Below are 8,103 nucleotides of genomic sequence, written 5' to 3' on the forward strand. Positions count from 1 at the left end.
ATGGCTTTTCTGTGTCCCCACCCATATGTCATCTTGAATTGTAGGGACCAGGTGGAGATAATTGAATCATGGGGGCAGTTTCCTCCATGCTGTTCTTGTGATATTGAGTAAATTATCACGAGATCATGATGGTTTTATAAGGGGCTTCCCCCTTCGCTTGGCTCTCATTCTTCTCTCTCCTGCTGCCCATGAAGAAGGACGTGTTTGCTTCCACTTCCACCATGATTGTAAGTTTCCTGAGGTGTCCCCAGCCCTGCAGAACTGTGAGTCAATTAAACCTCTTTTTTTTTTTTAATAAATTACCTAGTCTCGGGTATGTCCTTATAGCAGCATGAGAATGGACTAATACAGTTTTCAGCAAAGGCAAGATCAGCCTCATCAGAGGAGTAAACAGGCTGCTTCTGTAGGCATGGGACATTCAATAGATTTTGGGAGCACAGGATACTATTTTCGTAGTCCTACTCTTTTTCAGTCGCTGCCCTAACTTCCACAATCAGAGATCAAGTAAAATCATTGATTCTACTTTGGTCATAATTCAGCATTCTACTGAATCAGATCCTGCTTCTAATTTTTGGTGTGTTAGACTTGTGGCTTTACGGGATTTTTTAGGACGATCATGGAAAATCCCTGGTTTTCTGAAGTGCTGAGTTAAAAATTTGAAATCTTGGGCCTATAATTTTCTTTAACTTTTCTAGCATAGTTAGAAGCAACCAGCACAACTCCTGCCCTTATATTCCTTGTACCTTCCATAATAGTCCCTCCCAGCAGCCAGTTGGTCCACCAAAACCTTGCCTTTTTCTTTTCAAATTAAAAAAAAAAAAATTTATTTTATTTTATTTTATTTTATTTTTTTGCAGATATAGTCTTGCTCTGTCACCCAGGCTGGAGAGCACTGGTATGGTCATAGCTCACTGCAGCCTCCATCTCCTGTGCTTAAGCGATTCTCTTACCTCAGCCTCCTAAGTAGCTAAGACTACAGGCACATGCCACCACACCTGGCTAATTTTATTATTATTATTGTTTTGAGACAGAGTCTTGCTCTGTCACCCAGACTGGAATACAGTGGCACAATCTCAGCTCACTGCAACTTCCGCCTCCTGGGTTCAAGCAATTCTCTTGCCTCAGCTTCCCAAGTAGCTGAGATTACAGATGCATGCCACCATGCCCAGCTAATTTTTGTATTTTCAGTAGAGACGGGGTTTCACCGTGTTGGCCAGGCTGGTCTTGAACTCCTGGTTTCAAGCAATCCACCTGTCTCGGCCTACCAAAGTGCTGGGATTACAGGCATGAGCCACCACACCAGGCCTATTATTATTTTTTTATGCAGATGGGGGTCTCACTATGTTGCCCAAGATGGTCTCAAACGCCTGGCCTCAAGCACTTCTCCCACCTCAGCTTCCCAAAGCCCTGGACTACAGATGTGAACCATTTCACCCAGCCCCAAAGCCTTGACTTTAATAGACACTTCATTCCAGATGACCAGAGATGATCCTTTCTTTAAAAAAAAATATTTATTTATTTATTTTGAGATGGAGTTTCGCTCTTGTCGCCCAGGCCGGAGTGCAATGGTGCAATCCTGGCTCACTGCAACCTCCACCTCCCGGGTTCAAGCGATTCTCCTGCCTTAGCTGGGATTACAGGTGCATGCCACCATGCCCAGCTAATTTTTGTATTTTTAGTAGAGATGGGGTTTTGCCATGTTGGCCAGGCTGGTCTTAAACTCCTGACCTCATACAATCCACCTGCCTTGGCCTCCCAAAGTGCTGGGATTACAGGTGTGAGCCACCATACCTAGCCAAGTTTTCTCTAATAGTAACAAGCTCCTCACTGCCTTCAGATACAAGTGGAAAGTTTATTGCTTACAACTTTTCTTATTTCTGCATCAATCCATGTTCAGTTGCATAACAGAGAATCTGGTCAAGTTTAAGCATAAAGAGATTTAAAGCAAGGAATTGAGTGTGTACAAAACTACTGAAAGGACTAGAGGAGCAAAGCTGTAGGTCCAACTCCTTGGAACACCTTCCACCACTTACAACTACTCACAACTTCCACCACTCACAACTCTTTCTACCATGATTAGAAAAGCTCCCACTGGACTAGCACAGTGGCTTACACCTGTAATCCCAAAACTTTGGAAGGCTGAGGCAGGAGGACCGCTTGAGCCCAGGAGTTTGAGACCAGCCTTGGCAACATAGTGAGATTCTGTCTCTAAAAAAAAAAGCCAGGAGTGTTGGGGCACACCTGTTGTCCCAGCTACTCCAGTGGCTGAGGGGTAAGGACCACTTGAGCCTGGGAGGTTGAAGTTACAGTGCACCGTGATTGTGCTACTGCACTCCAGCCTGAGCCACAGAGTGAGACCCTATCTCGAAAGAGAAAAGAATAGCTCATGCCACCATTGCTGTAGGAATCTGCTGCCATTTTTGCTCACCACACGACTTATTACCTCTTCTGCTGCTGCTATTATAGGAAACTACTTGCTCCAGAATCATACAAATCACCTCTGCCAATCCACATAGCAAATTAGAGTCCATGCATCTTTCCTGTCTCCTGACATGACTCGGTTCTGAATTCATTTTTCACAAGATGTACTGAACCAAATCATGGTAGAAATGCTAACTGAAAGGGATTCTGGTAAATGTCACTTGTTAGCTTTCCAGCTTTTGCAGATTAGAAATAGATTAAGCATCAGTCCACAGCTCTCAAAACATTTTGTTCAGATCAAATATTGTACTATAGAATTGGTTAGTAGAATTGATTATATCAGATTGAGAGTTCTTTTAAAACAGAGATAAAATTTTATTAGTATTTAGAATACCCAGCATTTACCAGGGCCTCCCTCAAATGCAATGCCACAAACAAAATACTATTTTTTTTTTTTTTTTTTTTGAGACGGAGTCTTGCTCTCTCGCCCAGGCTGGAGTGCAGTGGCACAATCTTGGCTCACTGCAAGCTCTGCATCCCGGGTTCACGCCATTCTCCTGCCTCAGCCTCCCGAGTAGCTGGGACCACAGGCACCCGCCACCATGCCCGGCTAATTATTTGTAGTGTTAGAGATGGGGTTTCACCGTGTTAGCCAGGATGGTCTCGATCTCCTGACCTTGTGATCAGCCCGCCTCGGCCTCCCAAAGTGCTGGGATTATAGGCATGAGCCACTGTGCCCAGCCAACACAATACTATTTTATGAATTTGTATTAATACTTACTAAGAACCTTTATGTATGTAAGTAAAGACTCATTCTTGCAAGATTCCCTTTTTCTGCCAGATGCTACTCGTTGCCTTCACTCAACCCCTGGCTGAAACTGAAATTTCCTCCACATCATTTCTTATCACATCTTAGAAAATACCGTGGTGATTGGAAAGATTAAGGATTTGGATATCAGACAAATTTGTGTTTGAATTTTGGCTTATCCACTTACTAGCTATATAATCATGGGTAAGTTATTAATGCCTCTAAACCTTAGCTATACTATTAGGATAGTAGTAATTAACCTCACACAGTTGTGAGGATAATGTGAGATAGTATATGAAAGTACCTGGCACATAGTAGACAATTTATAAGATTATTAAAATGTCTTCCTCCACCTCATAAATATAATTTTGGAATTGGAAAGAACATAAGCGTTTATCTAGTCCAGCTGCATAATACTAATAAGCTGAAAGCCAAAGGAGATGAAGCTTCACGTCTCCCGTTTCTACCTGCTCCAGCTTATGTGGCTCATCTCCTATACATGTTGATACACTATGTCCTATATATTGACACAGTTGCACCTCAGATCCCTGATAGAAGCTTATTTGAGTAGATTTTCTTATCTTCCCTTGCATGAGACTAAATGTGTATCTTTCCTGTTCCACTGGCCCAGAATAGCTTTCTTGTCTTGATCATTGTCTCAAGGTCAACTCATTCCTATATGCCTTCTGCTGAAAGGGAAGTTTTCATCCCAACATTCTGGAATCCAAGTGATATGGTTAGGCTTTGTGTTCCCGCCTAAATCTCATCTTGACTTGTAATCTCCATAATCCCCACATGTCAGGGGAGGAACCCAATGGGAGGTGATTGGATCATGGAGGCAATTTTCCCCATGCTGTTCTTGTGATAGTGAGGAAGTTCTCAAGAGATCTGATGGTTTTGTAAACATCTGGCATTTCCCCTGCTCACTCTTCTCTCTCCTGCTGCCATGTGAAGAAGGTCCTTGTTTTCTCTTCACTTTCCTCCATGATTGTAAATCCTGAGGCCTCCCCAGCCATGTGGAGCTGTGAGTCAATTAAACCTTTTTCCTTTATAAATTACCCAGTCTTGGGTAATATTCTTTTTTTTTTTTTTTTTTTGAGACGGAGTCTCGCTCTGTCGCCCGGGCTGGAGTGCACAATCTCAGCTCACTGCAAGCTCCGCCTCACAGGTTCACGCCGTTCTCCTGCCTAAGCCTCCCCAGCAGCTGGGACTATAGGCACACGCCACCACGCCCAGCTAGTTTTTGTATTTTTAGTAGAGATAGGGTTTCATCATGTTAGCCAGGATGGTCTCGATCTCCTGACCTTGTGATCTACCCACCTCAGCCTCCCAAAGTGCTGGGATTACAGGCGTGAGCCACTGTACTCAGCCGGGTAATATTCTTTATAGCAGTGTGAGAGAACAGACTAATACAGTAAATTGGTACCAAGAGTTTGGGGCACTGCTATAAAGATACTTGAAAATTTGGAAGCGACTTTGGGACTGGATAATGGGCAGATGTTGGAACAGTTTGGAGGGCTCAGAAGAAGACAGGAAGATGTGGGAAAGTTTGAAACGTCCTAGAGACTTGTTGAATGGTTTTGACAAACATGCTGATAATGATGTGGACAATATAGTCCAGGCTGAGGTGGTCTCAGATGGAGATGAGGAACTTCTTGGGAACTGGAGCAAAGGGTCACCCTTGCTATGCTTTAGCAAAGAGACTGCTGGCATTTTGCCACTGCCCTAGAGATCTGTGAAACTTTGAACTTGAGAGAGATGATTTAAGGCATCTGGCAGAAGAAATTTCTAAGTAGCAAGCATTCAAGAGGTGACCTGGTTGATTTTGAAAGTGTTCAGTCTTATACATTCACAAATAGATAATTTGAAATTGGAACTTATTTTTAAAAGAGGGTCAGGCACAGTGGCTCATGCCTGTAATCCCAGCCCTTTGGGAGGCCAATGCAGGTGGATCATCTGAGGTCAGGGGTTGGAGACCAGCCTGGCCACCATGGCAAAACCTTGTCTCTATGAAAAATACAAAAATTAACCAGGCACGGTGGTGGGTGCCTATAATCCCAGCTACTACTCTGGAGGCTGAGGTGCAAGAATCACTTGAACCTGGGAGGCAGAGGTTGCAGTGAGCTGAGATCATGCCACTGCACTCTAGCTTGGGTGACAGAGTGAGACTCTATCTCAAAAAAAAAAAGGTAGGGGGCAACAGAGTGTAAAAATGTGGAAAATTTGCAGCTGACCATGTAGTAGAAAAGAAAAAAACGTTTATGGGGAGGAATTCAAGCCAGCTGCAGAAATTTGCATGAGTAACTAGAAGCCAAATGTTAATAGCCAGGACGATGGGGCAAATGTCTCCAGGGCATGTCAGAGACCTTCATGGCAGCCCCTCCCATCACAGACCTGGAGGCCTAGGAGGAAAAAATGGTTTTGTGGGCCAGGCCCTGCTGCTGCTCTGTGTTTGTAGCCTTGGGACTTGGCACCCTTCGTCCTAGCTGTGGCTGAAAGGGGCCAAGGTACAGCTTGGATCATGGCTTCAGAGGGTGCAAGCCCCAAGTCTTGGCAGCTTCCATGTGGTGTTGGGCCTGCGGGTGCACAGAAAAACAAGAAGTGAGGTTTGGGAACCTCTGCCTAGATTTCAGAGGATACATGGAAATGCCCAGATGTCCAGGCAGAAGTCTTCTGCAGGGGCAGAGCTCTCACAGAGAACCTCTGCTAGTGCAGTGTGGAAGGGAAATGTGAAGTTGGATTTCTCATGCAGAGTCCCCACTGGGGCACTGCCTAATTGGAACTGTGAGAAGAGGGCCACCATCCTCCAAACAGGTTGCACCATTAGCCTGGAAAAGCCGCAGATACTCAATGCCAGCCATGAAAGCAGCCAGGGCAGGGGCTATACCCTGCAAAGCCACAGGGGCAGGGCTGCCCAAGGCCATGGGAGCCCACCTTTTTCATCAGCATGACCTGGATATGAGACATGGAGTCACAGGAGATCCTTTTGGAGCTTAAAGATTTAATGACTGCCCTGCTGGATTTCAGACTTGCATGGGGCCTGTATCCCATTTGTTTTGGCCAATTTCTCCCATTTGGAATGGGCACATTTATCCAATGCCTATACCCCCATAGTATCTTGGAAGTAATTAACTTGCTTTTGATTTTGTAGGCTACTAGGCAGAAGTGGCATGCCTTGTCTCAGATGGGACTTTGAACTTGGACTTTTGGTTTAATGCTGGAATGAGTTAAGACTTTGAGGTACTGTTGGGAAGGCATGATTATGTTTTGAAATGCAAGAAAAAGACTTGAGAGGGGCCAGGGGCGGAATGATATGGAGGCTTTGTGTTCCCACCCAAATCTTATCTTGAATTGTAATCCCCATAATCCCCATGTGTCAAGGGAGGGACCTGGTGGGAGGTGATTGGATCATGAGGGTGGTTCCCCCCGATGCTGTTCTTGTGATAGTGAATGAGTTCTCACAAGATCTGATGGTTCTATAAGCATCTGGCATTTCCCCTGCTCACCCTTCTCTCTCTTGTTGCCATGTGAAGAAGGTCCTTGCTTTTTCTTCACCGTCCACCATGATTGTAAGTCTCCTGAAGCCTCGCTAGCCATGTAGAACTGTAAATCAATTAACCTCTTTTCTTTATAAATTACTTTGTCTCAGGTAGTATCTTTATAGCAGTGTGAGAACGGATGAATACACAAAGACCCCCCTTCTAGACACCAGAATGTATAATCTTGGTGTCAACTGTTTATCTCATCATAGCTATAGATGAACCCATATTTGGCTACTGAATCTCCCCTGTATTGCTGAACCTCCCTCTGCCATCAGCCAGGCCAAACAGGGAGGCAGTTTCCAATGCCTAATTTTAGACCTAAGTCTTGTACACTTAGGCCTGTCTTAGAATGTCATAATTCACCAATAAGTTCTAAAATAGGACATCTCTAGCAAGACATCATTCCTTATTATTTGTGCCCATAGAAACTTCTTCCTCTGCCTTCATTAAGGTTTTATTCATTTATAGTCTCCTAAGAGACCTCTTTTATTTTTTTCTGTTTATATGTTGTCTCTCCAACAAGGCTATGACCTCTTTTGGGGACAGTTACCCCATCTCCTACATTCTGTAGTCCTGTTGTGTTTAACAATATTAATCAATCCATAAAAATAATTTTTAAAACCTGGATTCAGACCAAATCTTTCAAAATTTTACCACTCTCTGGACAAAGGCCCAGAAAGAAAAAGAATAGAGTACTTACCTTACTGAAATATTCAACCTATTTGAAGTCAAGTAATTCAAATCTCTTTGGCTTTATGGATTTCAATCTATTCCCACACATCCAGAGTGTTCCTGGTTTTTATCTTAGCTTTTGATTTCTTTCCACTGAGAGCTGCTCCTCTGCTCATCTTTAACTGCTCTTTCCACTCATAGTCATGGCACTTTGTACTTCCTCTTTCATAACACATCACATTTGGATTTATTTTTCACTATCTTTCTTCTCCCAAGGACTTTTAATTACATGTAGGCAGAGACAATTTCTTCCTTTTTCATTACTAGGTATATCCCCAGCATCTTAGCATAATGCCTGGCATATAGTAGGCATTCAGTAAATATTTATTGAATAAATGAGTAACTCTGTGCCTGGCCCCAAGTCAGACTGTCTCACATTTCTCCCTGGCCCATATTTGTAAATAACAAAATGTATTTCCCTTGTTAGTGTATTTGAGATTTTTTTCAAAGTGAGTTTTATTAAAACGTAATGGATTCCAAAAGGAAGTTAAACTACAAAAACGAAAATTCAAATTTCAAACATACAGCTTTATTTAATAAAATTTATTTTTTTAAGTATAGCTTTCTGTTCTGACACACACTGATTAATGCCCAGGCTCA

The sequence above is a fragment of the Symphalangus syndactylus genome, chromosome 6 (assembly GCF_028878055.3).
Source record: "Symphalangus syndactylus isolate Jambi chromosome 6, NHGRI_mSymSyn1-v2.1_pri, whole genome shotgun sequence".
NCBI classification, from domain to species: Eukaryota; Metazoa; Chordata; class Mammalia; order Primates; family Hylobatidae; genus Symphalangus; species Symphalangus syndactylus.